Source organism: Pinus tabuliformis, chromosome X, assembly GCF_031772625.1.
Source record: "Pinus tabuliformis cultivar Carrire ecotype Pingquan chromosome X, CPIR1, whole genome shotgun sequence".
Classification (NCBI taxonomy): domain Eukaryota; kingdom Viridiplantae; phylum Streptophyta; class Pinopsida; order Pinales; family Pinaceae; genus Pinus; species Pinus tabuliformis.
The window spans coordinates 48,993,600-49,009,281 of record NC_142308.1 but is presented as its reverse complement, the minus strand read 5'-3'; the positions used below and the strand labels follow the sequence as shown (position 1 = coordinate 49,009,281).

The following is a 15,682-nucleotide window of genomic DNA, read 5'->3' as shown; positions in this document are numbered from 1 at the left end:
TTTAGTAAACTATAACACTACTCATACATAGAAGTCAGGGCATGTGATGTTTAAATACTCAAAACACATCTCATAGAAACCTCAGCTTACAAATACACACAGGAAATCAGAGCAGCAAAGTGAATTCTGAGTGATTGTGTATTTATACAACTGTAAAAACATTAAGGATAAAGCAAAACCTCATATCTTGAGCATTGAAACACTGTATGAATCCTGAGAAGACAAGCAGCAAATTGTATTACTGAAACTGAGTTTTTACACAAGCCAAAACAATACTCTGTTTTCTCAAATATCCAACCCTCATTACATAAAAGTTTAATCTATATATAGAAACATAAACTTTTACTACTTTGAGCTTCCTCCTCCAGCATGAGGGGAGCTCGATGACTGCCACTAATGACCCCTATCTGCTATTGAACTGACTCATTAAATACAATAAGTGCTAAACTGGAGTTTTAAAGAGTCCTAATTTAACTATAACTCTAATGCTATCCTCCTCGTAGAATGATTCCTTCTTATTCTTTGACACCTGTCTCCTTTTAGTTTGGCCGAGATGGCTGGGAGGAGGATTCAATGTTCCATGCTAGCTTAGGATGCTGAATGCTTTGATGGTTCAGTAATGTTAGGAGAAAACCCCTGTTTTTCCGGTTCCAGTCTTCCACCACTTATTCGAAAATGCAGCAGCATGTCTCCAGCTCTTTAATATCCCAAAAATGTAGAGCACCACCATATTTCCAGATGTGTTGGAGGCTTCGTTGATGGACAGTTGTGCAAGCCAAGACTCCTCGTATGCAACTCCTTCCAAACCCTAATGACCGGTAATAAAGTGCCTTTATAATAAAAACTTTAACTTGAGCCAAAACATTACTTTTACAAAAGGTACACCTGTCATCATTTGAATGGCTATGCTAGCTTCATTTGGTCTCCTATATGTCCCTTAGATGTTTCCTTTGATCATCTTATCAAACTGTTTGTCTGCGTTCAAAAAACAACACCTACAGCAGTTTCGTAGCGCGCTACGAAACTGCTGTGTAATTTCAAAAACACAGTCTTTCTTTCATTCAAACCGAACTCCTAATTGTTTGCATTGAAGCAAATACGTTTTCAGTGTGATTCTCACTAATGCAAGTAACAACAATGAGCCTGACATCTTTGTCTTGGTGCCTTAGAAACTCTGGCTTTACCAATGCACTCATGGATGGAATCACTGCATCCTGCATTATCTCAGAAGGTTACTGTTCCACCATAGATAAATAGTCCTCCACTTTCTGAAATTCCTGAACTGTACTTGAAACATTTGGCAGAGGCAATTGAAGTGGTTGTTAACAAATATCATAAATAATCTCATGGTTTGCCAACCATCCAAGTACACGGTACCAGTTTACAAATATATTCCTTGGGCCCTGCTGATAGAGAACAGGGAACTGCAAACATACTTCAGATGAAACCTCTTACTCAAAAACCCCCAAAGATATGACTGGCAGTGATGTCAAAATAATATTGAAAAGCAACATATACCAATCATCATATATGGGCTGTCCAATTCGAAAATCCTTCCCCTCAGGCTTTTCTGCATTATTAATTTTGCCTCCTTTGTAACTTTACATTTGCGAGATTCTGCAGCAGCCAAAGACATAGCCTCTTGTGCTTGCTTTGCTGTCTGTTGTAACTCTGCTTCTTGTTGTTTGCATCTGTGTGTCAAGTTCCCATATTTCTTGTCCTCGGAGGTAATTTCCCACATGTAGGTGCTATTGGCTTGCTGGGATCATCAATAACTAAGGGCTTTTCATCTGCTACCAGAAGTTTCCCTAACAAATCACACTCTTGGAACAGGTGATCAATAACAGTAGTACTGTTGCTTTCTAAGCATGAGCTTATGATACACTCCACATAATGATGCAGACTATTGTTGAAGGGGTACTCGAAAAAAAAGTTTGATAACTGTCTGAAGAGCACCCAAACGAACCAACTCCTGCCAAGCAACTTCACTCCCACTCTTCAACAAGACTGCAATGAATTCCACTATCGTTAAACGATGCATTCCGAAAGGAGGTCTTAATTCTCCATATGTGGTAGGCAGAACATTTGCATCAGAAGACACATTCAACAGCTCTAGCAGTTTACCAAGGCCGTGTAGCATGCCATCCACTGTCTCAGGATTTGGAGTTATAACTGGCTCAATGATATGATTTCCCCATGCTGAACCAGCTGCTCCCAATGCTGATCTTTTTGGGTCCAACAATGAAATGCATACGGAAAACGAATGCACTAATGTAGATTTCGACTGTGGGTTCTCTAAGGCATTACAAAAAAGTCGTTCCACAAAGCTTGGGCTGGAAAGCTTCAAGGCCAGTGCAGATGGAGCAAGATGAGTTATAGCACAAAGTGTTTCTGCTGCATTTTGATGTACTGCAGCACAATTCGTTGAGCTCAATGCATCTCCATGATCAATGGAATACCAATCAAATTCACCAATTTAGCCAGTATCTCTTGATGTGCTTGAATATAACGAATGGTGGCTACCGTCTTCCTTAACAACAAGCAGATTACAACCTTGCTAAAGTATCCAATCAACAAGGTGCTATGGAGCCGGTCAGATTCCAAGAAGGAAAACAGTAAATTCATTAACTCTTCCTCTTCAACCAGTGTCTTGAGAATAATGTCAATTTCACAAGAGAATATCTCACACGCTATAAATGGAAACCTGAAAGCTCGCTTACTTTCTGCACCATCTGGTGGCTCTTGTACAATGTAACATAGCATTTGTTGCATTTGTTCCTTGCCTCGAAGAAAATTAATAAGGCGATTGTTGATAGTCTTGCACTCTTGAATAATTTCCTCCTCGGCAAAGAGGTCTTCAACTGTACATGTTTCTTTTTCCAAAATTGAATCCACCGCTGAAGGGGGCGAGAAACCAGTCATCCGCCAAAACATTTTTCCCAGCTTGCCTTCTTCTCTTGCTCTTCTTCAACTGTGGATCTGCCAATCCCCGAACGTATCGCTGTATTTGGAATTGCGGGAATTGAGGGTTTCGGAGTAGCAGGTGGAACCCAGGAGAATGAACCCTCAACCCCTTTCCCAAAATAATAGGAACGAATGGCAAAGAAGAAAAGTTGGGCCTGGTGTAGGAGGAATTCCTGATCTCTGAAAACTGTAAGTCCTTCCTTTAAACTTAATTGAAACCAATCCTGGCATGTTTCCTTATTACCAGTCCAATTGTGGAAATATTCATGACCAATAACACCCAAGATAGCAGCATAGTCTGCATCTGTTGCAGTTTGTGGGGATGCCAAAACAAACCTTGAATTAAATATATTAAGGCTCTTGTTCTCCAGCGTTCCTATGTTAAAATCAGGTACTGCCACGATGTTGAATAGATCAAGGTCATATTCCAGACCAAAGACATCCTCATCCCATTTCATGGCCGCCTTAAGGGAATACATGGCATGAGCAGTCTTTGATATATCATCTGCAGGAGTCCAAATGCGAAGTGAAACTTGGCGTCCTTATCGTGTAATGAATGTATCATTTCTACTGACTACTTGGCCAGCAACCAAAGTAAATAGATAACACGGCTTCTTGAAAAGATTTTCCCAGACAGCATAGTGTCTGCCCTCCTTCAGATCCTCCTGCTCTATTAGATTTCCATTATAATAGAGGAGACTGACTGAGAAAGGGCCTTCAATGTCATCACAAAAGCTGCTTCCTGAGAATGATCCCCGTCAAAACATATGCAGACAAAGGCAACCTTGACTTCCATTCGACTTCATAATAATTTATATTACCGCTATCCCCTTTGATGCCAACAGAGCCTGCACGTGTCAAGACCGACATGTAAGACCTTACACATGCTATTCCCGTAAAATTCTTGCAGAAAATATGACAGCTGGTGTGAGATGTGCTATGGATCAGCACGAATTCCCCATTTCGTAGCGCAGTTAGTGCAAAGTCGGTGTTTTTCGCTACGAAATCACTAAAACAGGTTACGCTGCGAAACTGCTAAAGGATTTATGCGCTGCGAAAACACTTTGTCCTTAAGCTAGTCTGAGCAATTTTGGCAACAGAATTTTCAATGATAACAGTGGCTCCACTTGGGATAGTGTGCCCTTGTGGTACACTAAGAACTCGCAGGTCCAGTGCCTTATCTATTTATGACAAACAGAAATTTGCTTGACAAGCATCCCTTTCAAGCTTCTGGGGCCTTCACCTTGGGCTTAAGCTTGATGATCACTGTAGGAGAAAGAAAACTACATCTACTAAAAAAAAAAAAAAATGCTCAGTCATCCTTGAGCTTATTTGCAATTTCCTACCTACCTACCCTATCAATTTCAAACTTCTTTCAGCTCAATCAATGTGAAATTTCCAATGTAGCCAATCATTTGTCTTATCTGATATTTGATTTCTTTGACTGCATCGGAGTTCAGAGCCAATATGATAGTGTGATGACCGCTGCCACTGAAATTGTCTCTGATCTTTATAGGAAAACTGAAACACTGGAGAGTAAAACTCTTCCATGTAATCAGCTATAGGATCCCAGAATACATGATCAGCTTGATTTTTCTTGTAACTTTCTGGTTGTGCAAACTGATCTTCAACAACAGTGTTCAGTTCCTCAATCGTGAAAGAGAAAGGAACCAGCATTGTCTCCTTGCGTTCTGCCATAGAAAACTTCTGAAAATAATGATCATGATTATGAAAACTATATGCCTGAATTTGACCTTCTACACCTTCAATTTCTTTCTCAATGTCCTCAGCAACTTCATCCAAAAATCTCATCTTATCCTCTGCCTTGCAGTCAAAGGATTTTAGATATGAGGACAAGGACAAAGGAAAATTTTCATTTGTTTCTCCATTACTATGATCATTATTCCATTGTTTGAAACCTTGAACTGAAGGAGAGTTTGCCACCACCTCTGACCTATCTATCCATTCCTCCAAAAACATAAGCCATAAGTCTTGAAATGACTTAACGGATTTGATAGGAAAACTTTCAATCCATTGTTTACATTTCCCTTGAAGTGAATCATAGAATAACATAATGCAAACATCCTCATGTTTAACTCTAAGAAGCTCTGAAAATTCACAAAAATCTGATATATGCTTCAAAGTTAAACTCAAATCTTCTCCATTGAATTTTGGACCATTCCTTAGAAAATATGCATCCTTGGGAAAATGATTTGGGAAACCATGAATTCCTGAAAAATCTATGCATGCATACCTTGAAATAAGAATGGTAGCATCTGGGTCCTTCATAACTCCAGTGGAATCACCATGAACCTATGAATTTCGAATTCTTCAACAATGGAGTCGCCAAGGTAGTTTTGCAGCCTCAAAAACCTTCTGAGCTCCTGCTACCTTCAGAAGTTCAGCTTCATAATTTCGGGAATGAATAATCTTCAGGCTCCCGGCAGACGCACCAAAATGTTATCACAAAATCAAGCACTGAAGGGCTGCTGATCAGGTAGACTCTGTGTAACTGTTTCAGACCAATCTTTTGACTAAGGATTAGCCTCCCTAGCCTGAGAGGGCTCTCTCAAAAGGTTATTGATTTTGAATATTGATAAGATGGCTAACTCTTGTAAGGTGAATTTAACAAACATGCTGGCTGGACAGACATTACAAAGACTTCCATTGGGCTTATGGAGTTAATCATCCTTCAGTAAACTATAACACTACTCATACATAGAAGTCAGGGCATGTGATGTTTAAATACTCAAAACACATCTCATAGAAACCTCAGCTTACAAATACACACAGGAAATCAGAGCAGCAAAGTGAATTCTGAGTGATTGTGTATTTATACAACTGTAAAAACATTAAGGATAAAGCAAAACCACATATCTTGAGCATTGAAACACTGTATGAATCCTGAGAAGACAAGCAGCAAATTGTATTACTGAAACTGAGTTTTTACACAAGCCAAAACAATACTCTGTTTTCTCAAATATCCAACCCTCATTACATAAAAGTTTAATCTATATATAGAAACATAACTTTTACTACTTTGAGCTTCCTCCTCCAGCATGAGGGGAGCTCGATGACTGCCACTAATGACCCCTATCTGCTATTGAACTGACTCATTAAATACAATAAGTGCTAAACTGGAGTTTTAAAGAGTCCTAATTTAACTATAACTCTAATTCTATCCTCCTCGTAGAATGATTCCTTCTTGTTCTTTGACACCTGTCTCCTTTTAGTTTGGCCGAGATGGCTGAGAGGAGGATTCAATGTTCCATGCTAGCTTAGGATGCTGAATGCTTTGATGGTTCAGTAATGTTAGGAGAAAACCCCTGTTTTTCCGGTTCCAGTCTTCCACCACTTATTCGAAAATGCAGCAGCATGTCTCCAGCTCTTTAATATCCCAAAAATGTAGAGCACCACCATATTTCCAGATGTGTTGGAGGCTTCGTTGATGGACAGGTGTGCAAGCCAAGACTCCTCGTATGCAACTCCTTCCAAACCCTAATGACCGGTAATAAAGTGCCTTTATAATAAAAACTTTAACTTGAGCCAAAACATTTCACTTTTACAAAAGGTACACCTGTCATCATTTGAATGGCTATGCTAGCTTCATTTGGTCTCCTATATGTCCCTTAGATGTTTCCTTTGATCATCTTATCAAACTGTTTGTCTGCGTTCAAAAAACAACACCTACAGCAGTTTCGTAGCGCGCTACGAAACTGCTGTGTAATTTCAAAAACACAGTCTTTCTTTCATTCAAACCGAACTCCTAATTGTTTGCATTGAAGCAGATACGTTTTCAGTGTGATTCTCACTAATGCAAGTAACAACAATGAGCCTGACATCTTTGTCTTGGTGCCTTAGAAACTCTGGCTTTACCAATGCACTCATGGATGGAATCACTGCATCCTGCATTATCTCAGAAGGTTACTGTTCCACCATAGATAAATAGTCCTCCACTTTCTGAAATTCCTGAACTGTACTTGAAACATTTGGCAGAGGCAACTGAAGTGGTTGTTAACAAATATCATAAATAATCTCATGGTTTGCCAACCATCCAAGTACACGGTACCAGTTTAAAAATATATTCCTTGGGCCCTGCTGATAGAGAACAGGGAACTGCAAACATACTTCAGATGAAACCTCTTACTCAAAAACCCCCAAAGATATGACTGGTAGTGATGTCAAAATAATATTGAAAAGCATCATATACCAATCATCATATATGGGCTGTCCAATTCGAAAATCCTTCCCCTCAGGCTTTTCTGCATTATTAATTTTGCCTCCTTTGCAACTTTACATTTGCGAGATTCTGCAGCAGCCAAAGACATAGCCTCTTGTGCTTGCTTTGCTGTCTGTTGTAACTCTGCTTCTTGTTGTTTGCATCTGTGTGTCAAGTTCCCATATTTCCTGTCCTCGGAGGTAATTTCCCACATGTAGGTGCTATTGGCTTGCTGGGATCATCAATAACTAAGGGCTTTTCATCTGCTACCAGAAGTTTCCCTAACAAATCACACTCTTGGAACAGGTGATCAATAACAGTAGTATTGTTGCTTTCTAAGCATGAGATTATGATACACTCCACATAATGATGCAGACTATTGTTGAAGGGGTACTCGAAAAAAAAGTTTGATAACTGTCTGAAGAGCACCCAAACGAACCAACTCCTGCCAAGCAACTTCACTCCCACTCTTCAACAAGACTGCAATGAATTCCACTATCTTTAAACGATGCATTCCGAAAGGAGGTCTTAATTCTCCATATGTGGTAGGCAGAACATTTGCATCAGAAGACACATTCAACAGCTCTAGCAGTTTACCAAGGCCATGTAGCATGCCATCCACTGTCTCAGGATTTGGAGTTATAACTGGCTCAATGATATGATTTCCCCATGCTGAACCAGCTGCTCCCAATGCTGATCTTTTTGGGTCCAACAATGAAATGCATACGGACAACGAATGCACTAATGTAGATTTCGACTGTGGGTTCTCTAAGGCATTACAAAAAAGTCGTTCCACAAAGCTTGGGCTGGAAAGCTTCAAGGCCAGTGCAGATGGAGCAAGATGAGTTATAGCACAAAGTGTTTCTGCTGCATTTTGATGTACTGCAGCACAATTCGTTGAGCTCAATGCATCTCCATGATCGATGGAATACCAATCAAATTCACCAATTTAGCCAGTATCTCTTGATGTGCTTGAATATAACGAATGGTGGCTACCGTCTTCCTTAACAACAAGCAGATTACAACCTTGCTAAAGTATCCAACCAGCAAGGTTCTATGGAGCCGGTCAGATTCCAAGAAGGAAAACAGTAAATTCATTAACTCTTCCTCTTCAACCAGTGTCTTGAGAATAATGTCAATTTCACAAGAGAATATCTCACACGCTATAAATGGAAACCTGAAAGCTCGCTTACTTTCTGCACCATATGGTGGCTCTTGTACAATGTAACATAGCATTTGTTGCATTTGTTCCTTGCCTCGAAGAAAATTAATAAGGCGATTGTTGATAGTCTTGCACTCTTGAATAATTTCCTCCTCGGCAAAGAGGTCTTCAACTGTACATGTTTCTTTGTCCAAAATTGAATCCACCGCTGAAGGGGGCGAGAAACCAGTCATCCGCCAAAACATTTTTCCCAGCTTGCCTTCTTCTCTTGCTCTTCTTCAACTGTGGATCTGCCAATCCCCGGACGTATCGCTGTATTTGGAATTGCGGGAATTGAGGGTTTCGGAGTAGCAGGTGGAACCCAGGAGAATGAACCCTCAACCCCTTTCCCAAAATAATAGGAACGAATGGCAAAGAAGAAAAGTTGGGCCTGGTGTAGGAGGAATTCCTGATCTCTGAAAACTGTAAGTCCTTCCTTTAAACTTAATTGAAACCAATCCCGGCATGTTACCCTATTACCAGTCCAGTTGTGGAAATACTCATGACCAATAACACCCAAGATAGCAGCATAGTCTGCATCCGTTGCAGTTTGTGGGGATGCCAAAACAAACCTTGAATTAAATATATTAAGGCTCTTGTTCTCCAGCGTTCCTATGTTAAAATCAGGTACTGCCACGATGTTGAATAGATCAAGGTCATATTCCAGACCAAAGACATCCTCATCCCATTTCATGGCCGCCTTAAGGGAATACATGGCATGAGCAGTCTTTGATATATCATCTGCAGGAGTCCAAATGCGAAGTGAAACTTGGCATCCTTATCATGTAATGAATGTATCATTTCTACTGACTACTTGGCCAGCAACCAAAGTAAATAGATAACACGGCTTCTTGAAAAGATTTTCCCAGACAACATAGTGTCTGCCCTCCTTCAGATCCTCCTGCTCTATTAGATTTCCATTATAATAGAGGAGACTGACTGAGAAAGGGCCTTCAATGTCATCACAAAAGCTGCTTCCTGAGAATGATCCCCGTCAAAACATATGCAGATAAAGGCAACCTTGACTTCCATTCGACTTCATAATAAATTATATTACCGCTATCCCCTTTGATGCCAACAGAGCCTGCACGTGTCAAGACCGACATGTAAGACCTTACACATGCTATTCCCGTAAAATTCTTGCAGAAAATATGACAGCTGGTGTGAGATGTACTATGGATCAGCACGAATTCCCCATTTCGTAGCGCAGTTAGTGCAAAGTCGGTGTTTTTCGCTACGAAATCACTAAAACAGGTTACGCTGCGAAACTGCTAAAGGATTTATGCGCTGCGAAAACACTTTGTCCTTAAGCTAGTCTGAGCAATTTTGGCAACAGAATTTTCAATGATAACAGACTCAAACCCCTATCTTCCAGGTTTCTCCAGTTGTCTTACTGCGCAGGAAAGCCTTTCCCTCGCTGAAGACAACATCATATCCCTTGTCTTCTAACATCGACATAGAGATAAGATTCTTCTTTAATCCTGGAACATGCATCACTTCCTTCAATACGAAGGGTTTACCAGAATCCCTCTCAAAGGAAATGATACCGATACCGGTCACACTGTATCTACCATCATCGCCCATCTCGATGTGCACTCCAAGATCTTTCTCATCCAGATCAGAAAACAAATCTCGATCTCCTGTCATGTGAAAAGATGCACCACTGTCCAAAAACCATACCGATCCCATCACACTTGATACCAAGCATGTGATCAGCGAAAAATCCAGCTCAAACTGCGAGGCTAAGGCCTCTCCCGCTGCAGATCCAGCAACTTGCTTATTTTTCTTCTTCTGCGGACAATTTGTGGCATAATGTCCATGCTGGTGACAGTGAAAGCACTTCACCTTGGACATGTCCTGCTTCTTGCCTTTCGCACCGGAATGAGAAGCTTTCTTGTTCTTCCCCTTCTTTGCTTTGGCAACCAAAGCGCAATTTTCTTCATCAGATGCCTTTGATGAAGATCCGTCCCTGGTATTCCGCCTGATCTCCTCTTGCACAAGATCAGACCAAATTCTCTCCCATCCTGGAAATTTCTCCCGACCATTGACAGAGTCCTGATAGGAATGCCAACTCTTTGGAAGACCAAGGAGAGCCAAGCTCACCAAGTCCTCATCATCGACAGTCACCCCCACACTTCCTAGCTCATCCCGGCATTGGGTGAACTTCGTGAGATACTTGGGCATACTGTCTCCTTTCTCACACTTAATGTTTCCTGCCTCTACTGCGCAATCCAAGTTGAGAATAGATCAGATCCAAGTTCGAATTCCCTTGGCTTGTACTGCGCAATCCTCATTGGCAATCTCAATCAATGATTGTGCAAATCTCATGCACAACTATAGTCACAACTGATAATAGTCTCACCCTTTCACCAACCTCTAACACTTGTCTCCACTGAACTGTCCATGCACTGAGTTAACTGATGTATTATTTAGTTGATTTATGAGTTAATAATTAGTGAATTAATTAATAATTAATTCACATCACTCATCACTAGTGTATTTGACAGTTAGAATAAATACAACTAGTTCAACTAAGTCAAACTGAACACAACTCCATCAACTCCTCAATCAACTCCACCAAACTCAATCACTTGAGTTCTAACTGAAGTCCATCACGAAATAGCTCAACTAACCCATAGCAAAAGCGTATTTCCTTCTGGCAGTTGCATGTGCCACATCCGTAGCTCGAACTGAAGTGCTGTAAGAGGATAAGATAATGTTTATAGTCCAAATATTATTAGGAGCTAATAATATTCGACTGTTCTATTTTTTGACTGGCAGTCTAAAAATAGATTCCGCCCATATGTCTAAAAATAGAGGTCCATCTATTTTTACCAACATGACCAATCATCCATAAATAGCATCCTGCAACTCATAGACCATGATCCATATGTCTAAAAATAGACATAGTCTAAAAATAGACTTTGCGCCAAAAATAGCTTGCGGGCCCACTTAGTGAAGGTGAATTCTTTTCACTAAGCTCCATCATCTTGTTGCATTTTCAAAATCCTCTGGATAATAAATTTCTCCAGTAGGGTCTTCGTCATAATCACAATAGAACAAATTCCATAGAGTAGTTTCTAAGGTATCTATGAATAGAATTGCTAGCTTTGGCTTCCATGCTTTTTGTGGACATTCATTTGCCCAATGACCTTCCTTATTGCAAATAAAACATCGAACTGATTTAGGTGGAGTCTTTCGGTATCGAAGGAATGGCCATTTTTTTTTTTTTTCTGGAAAGGCTTCTTTCTGAGTTGATATGGCTTCTTGTAAGCTTCTGGCTAAAATTTACTCTCTGAGGACCAATGTTTCTTCTGCAAATCTTTGGATTTACAAGAGCATTTGGGGTCACGATTGAAGGGTCCCTTACCCCAGTTGGGCATTTGGCCAACTATTGTGCAAATCTTATTTGAAAAGATCTTGTTGTACTCCTTGAAGTCAATCATAACACATTTAGCTAAACAGTGTTCTTCAATGACTTTCTTGATGTGGCCATGGACCATTGCTAAGGTCATGCCTGACAGAGAAAGATGTTTGTCTTCAAAATATTTGTTGATGGTGGTGGGAAGAATTCCAGGCATACTCTAGATATACCTCTTGAGGTATGCTGTATTAGCATAGGAATTGGATCAGATGAGCCAATCCTGCATTTGACAAAAATAATCTTCCATAAGACCAAGATTGCCTAACTGGTTAGACATAAAAAATTCACTGTAATGGTCTAGATCTTCATCAATTGTAAGGCTGACAAACTGTGCACGTAGAGCAACTAGCAACTGAACAACATGATCGTTATGGCCAAGGATGGCTTCTTGGGCTTCTGTGGAGGTGTAATGCCACCATGTATGTGCTAAGCCACCAAATCCATTGATAATGAGTTGTGCAATGCTACAGAGAGAAAGGGTAGGGTCATCAATCTATTTTTTCATTTCCCAGCTATTGAGGAGACTCATTGCATTCTCCAATTCGATCTTAGGCTGGAAATTTGGAAAAAACATGGGTTCTTGTGGCATAGCTTGGATGGACGCACTCATAGCTGAAACTCCAGTCGTTGTTACTGATATGGGACGGGATGTTTCGCCAACTTGGGTAATCTGCAAAGGGATACCTGGTTCTTGCTTAACATAAACAAGGAACTGATTTATTTGGTCCTTTGAAAGGGTAGGACCCTTTTCTTGCACGTGTTGCAAGAAGGATGTTGTGACTGAAGTAGCTACCTCGATCTCTTCTTCTTCGGCTATTTGAATCCCAAAATTCCAAGTAGGTAGCTTATGACTAGCTACGCTAAAGCTGAAAGTGCACCTAAGCTTGTTCTTGGGTTTATCTGTAAACATCTCCGACTTTGATGGTTTGTCCAAAATAGAACAGTTAGGGGTCTAAAACTTAGATCCTAACTTCTTGATGATTGGGGTAGTTATGGACAAAACCTGAGATATAGTTGCCAGCCTTTGGTCTAGCTTTGTGTTGGCTGCTATAAGGACTGATATGTCAGCGATCTTATGATCTAGCAATTCCAATCTTGCTAAAATCATCTCGCACAATTCCTTTTCTTTAGAGACTGCTTGTTTAACCTTAAGGACGTCATTGTGCAAATCATCAATGTTCTTTGACTCGAGGTCGAGCTGGAGATTTGCATAGTTAAGCTGTGCAGTGTTAGTACCAGACGCAATGGCTGCTTGTACTGTGGTGTAAGGGATGAATTCCCTTTTCTTTTGACCATCATCATCAAATTTTCGGAAAGATATATAAGTCAGGTTCCTTCCTGGAGTGTAGGATTCTTCTCCCGTGCTAACTTTGATAGTTTTAGCTGTTTCTTCTTGGGGTAGCCGAGTGAGCATGAGAATGTGAGGTCTTTCTGGCTTAGTAGCAGTACTAAGCTTTTGTATCAGCTGATTGCAGGCTGGACACTACTGGTGTTGACCTTGGTGTTCTGTAGTAAGCTCTGTTGAAGAGCTTGCGAGATGGTTTTGGACCATCTCTACAACCTTCTCTCGAAAGGTTGTTTGAACTTGGGTTGGTAACTGGAAGGATTAGGTAGCAGCATTAAATGGAATTGGGCGTGCTTTGGCAATCTTCTGGTTGTCTTTGAGTAAGGTTGATTGGTGATACTGTTCATATTTAGCTTCCCAAAGTTCAAGATATTGGATTCCAGTCCATTCAAATGTAATAGGAGTTGTAGATTCACTGGAACCAGATTCCACCTCACTTACGAGTTGTGAAGTATGATGGATATGGGACTGTAGTGGGGGCATGCTGTCATTTCCAAATCGAACAACAGTCAAAGTTTTGAGCTGAATTATTTTAGATAGGCGTTTCATGTCAAAACCTTGGGGATGAATATAAGCTTGCAGAAGGTCATAGATGTAAGGGTCATCTAATGACATAGAATACTTGGGATAGACAGTACCAAAGGCAGGGCCGTCATGCAGAGGACTGGAAAAGCCTCCTATTATGGCATCAGATAATTGGTTATGCCGAGTATCTATCACAACGCAAAGGCTATTGATATTCATGGATGGTCGAACGAGAGCGTTCAGGCCAAAACAGATTGCGCCTAGATGGAAATATTTGAAACCTTGGGATTTTTCCTAGTTGATCTGTGACTTTTCAAGCAAGGGGATTTGGGTGGGTTCATCTTGAGATGTAAAACTTACGTCAACAGAATGAAGCCAAATCTGAGAAGAGGAAAAATACTTATAAAATGGCATGTTATATACTTGAGCAGGTAAAATTTACGGGATTTGCCAGTTTGGGTCTGGGTCGATTTCAGAAATAGAAATAGTAGAAGTAGAAGTCGAAACTTCTCTGTAAGAAGAATTTTAGCTTGGGAGAGAAACCAGAGGAGCCGACACTTCAATCTCTACCTGGTTTATTGTTGATAAATTTGAATCCATTTTGTTGTACACCTAAATGCCTTGCCTTCCACCTACAACAAATGGTCTATGTTATTCTGGCTGCGACCTAAAACACAATGATTCTCGGGGCATGATACCGGTCTGCTACAACAAGAGAAGATGCAACTATATCAAACTAACATATAGAGAAACAAACCAACTTGGCTCTGATACCATTAAGACTGACTTCAAGAAGTACAACAAGATCTTTTCGAATAAGATTTTCACAACAGTTGGTGAGATGCCCAACTGGGGTAGGGGACCCTTCAATCATGACTCCAAATTCTCTTGTAAATCCAAAGATCTGCACAAGAAGCATTGGTCCTCAAAGAGTAAGATTCTGCCTGAAACTTACTCTCTAACTATGAATATATATGTGTTATCGAGCTGTCGGAATTTAAGGAGTAAAGTTTGGTGCAAATGAAAAGATCCAGTCTTAATGGTATCAGAGCCAAGTTGGTTTGTTTCTCTATCTGTTAGTTTGATATAGTTGCATCTTCTCTTGTTGTAGCGGACCCATATCGTGCCCCAAGAATCACTGAGTTTTAGGTCACAGCCAGAAGAGAATAGACCATTTGTTGTAGGTGGAAGGCAAGGCATTTAGGTGTACAACAAAATGGATTCAAATTTATCAACAATAAACCAGGTAGAGATTGAAGCACCAGCTCCTCTGGTTTCTCTCCTAGGCCGAAAGTCTTCTTACAGAGAAGTTTCGACTTCTACTTCTACTATTTCTATTTCTGAAACTGACCCAGACCCAAACTGGAAAATCCCACCAATTTTACCTGCTCAAGTATATAACATGCCCTTTTATAAGTATTTTGCCTCTTCTCATATTTGTCTTCATTATGTTGATGTAAGTTTTACATCTCAAGATGAACCCACCCAAATCCCCTTGCTTGAAAAGTCATAGATCGACTGGGAAAAATCCCAAGGTTTCAAATATTGCCATCTGGGCGCAATCTGTTTTTCCCTGAACGCTCTCGTTCAACCATCCATGAATATCAATAGCCTTTGCATTTTGATAGATACTCGGCATAACCAATTAGCCGATGCCATAATAGGAGGATTTTCCAGTCCTCTGCATGACGGCCCTGCCTTTGGTACTATCTATCCCAAGTATTACGTGTCATTAGATGACCCTTACATCTATGACCTTCTGCAAGCTTATATTCATCCCCAAGGTTTTGACATGAAACACCTATCTAAAATAATTCAGCTCAAAACTTTGACTGTTGTTCGATTTGGCAATGACAACATGCCCCCACTACAGTCCCATATCCGTCATACTTTACAACTCATAAGTGAGGTGGAATCTGGTTCCAGTAAATCTACAACTCCTATTACATTTGAATGGACTGGAATCCAATATCCTGAACTTTGGGAAGCTAAATATGAACAGTA

At 40.4% G+C, this 15,682-nt stretch overlaps 2 pseudogenes; both read right to left on the bottom strand.

The window, feature by feature from the left end:
• Positions 1–1,698: 1,698 nt before the first annotated feature.
• On the bottom strand, positions 1,699–3,104 carry LOC149138273 (uncharacterized; annotated as a pseudogene).
• Positions 3,105–7,354: 4,250 nt separating this feature from the next.
• LOC149138272 (uncharacterized) lies at positions 7,355–8,771 on the bottom strand (annotated as a pseudogene).
• Positions 8,772–15,682: the final 6,911 nt, after the last annotated feature.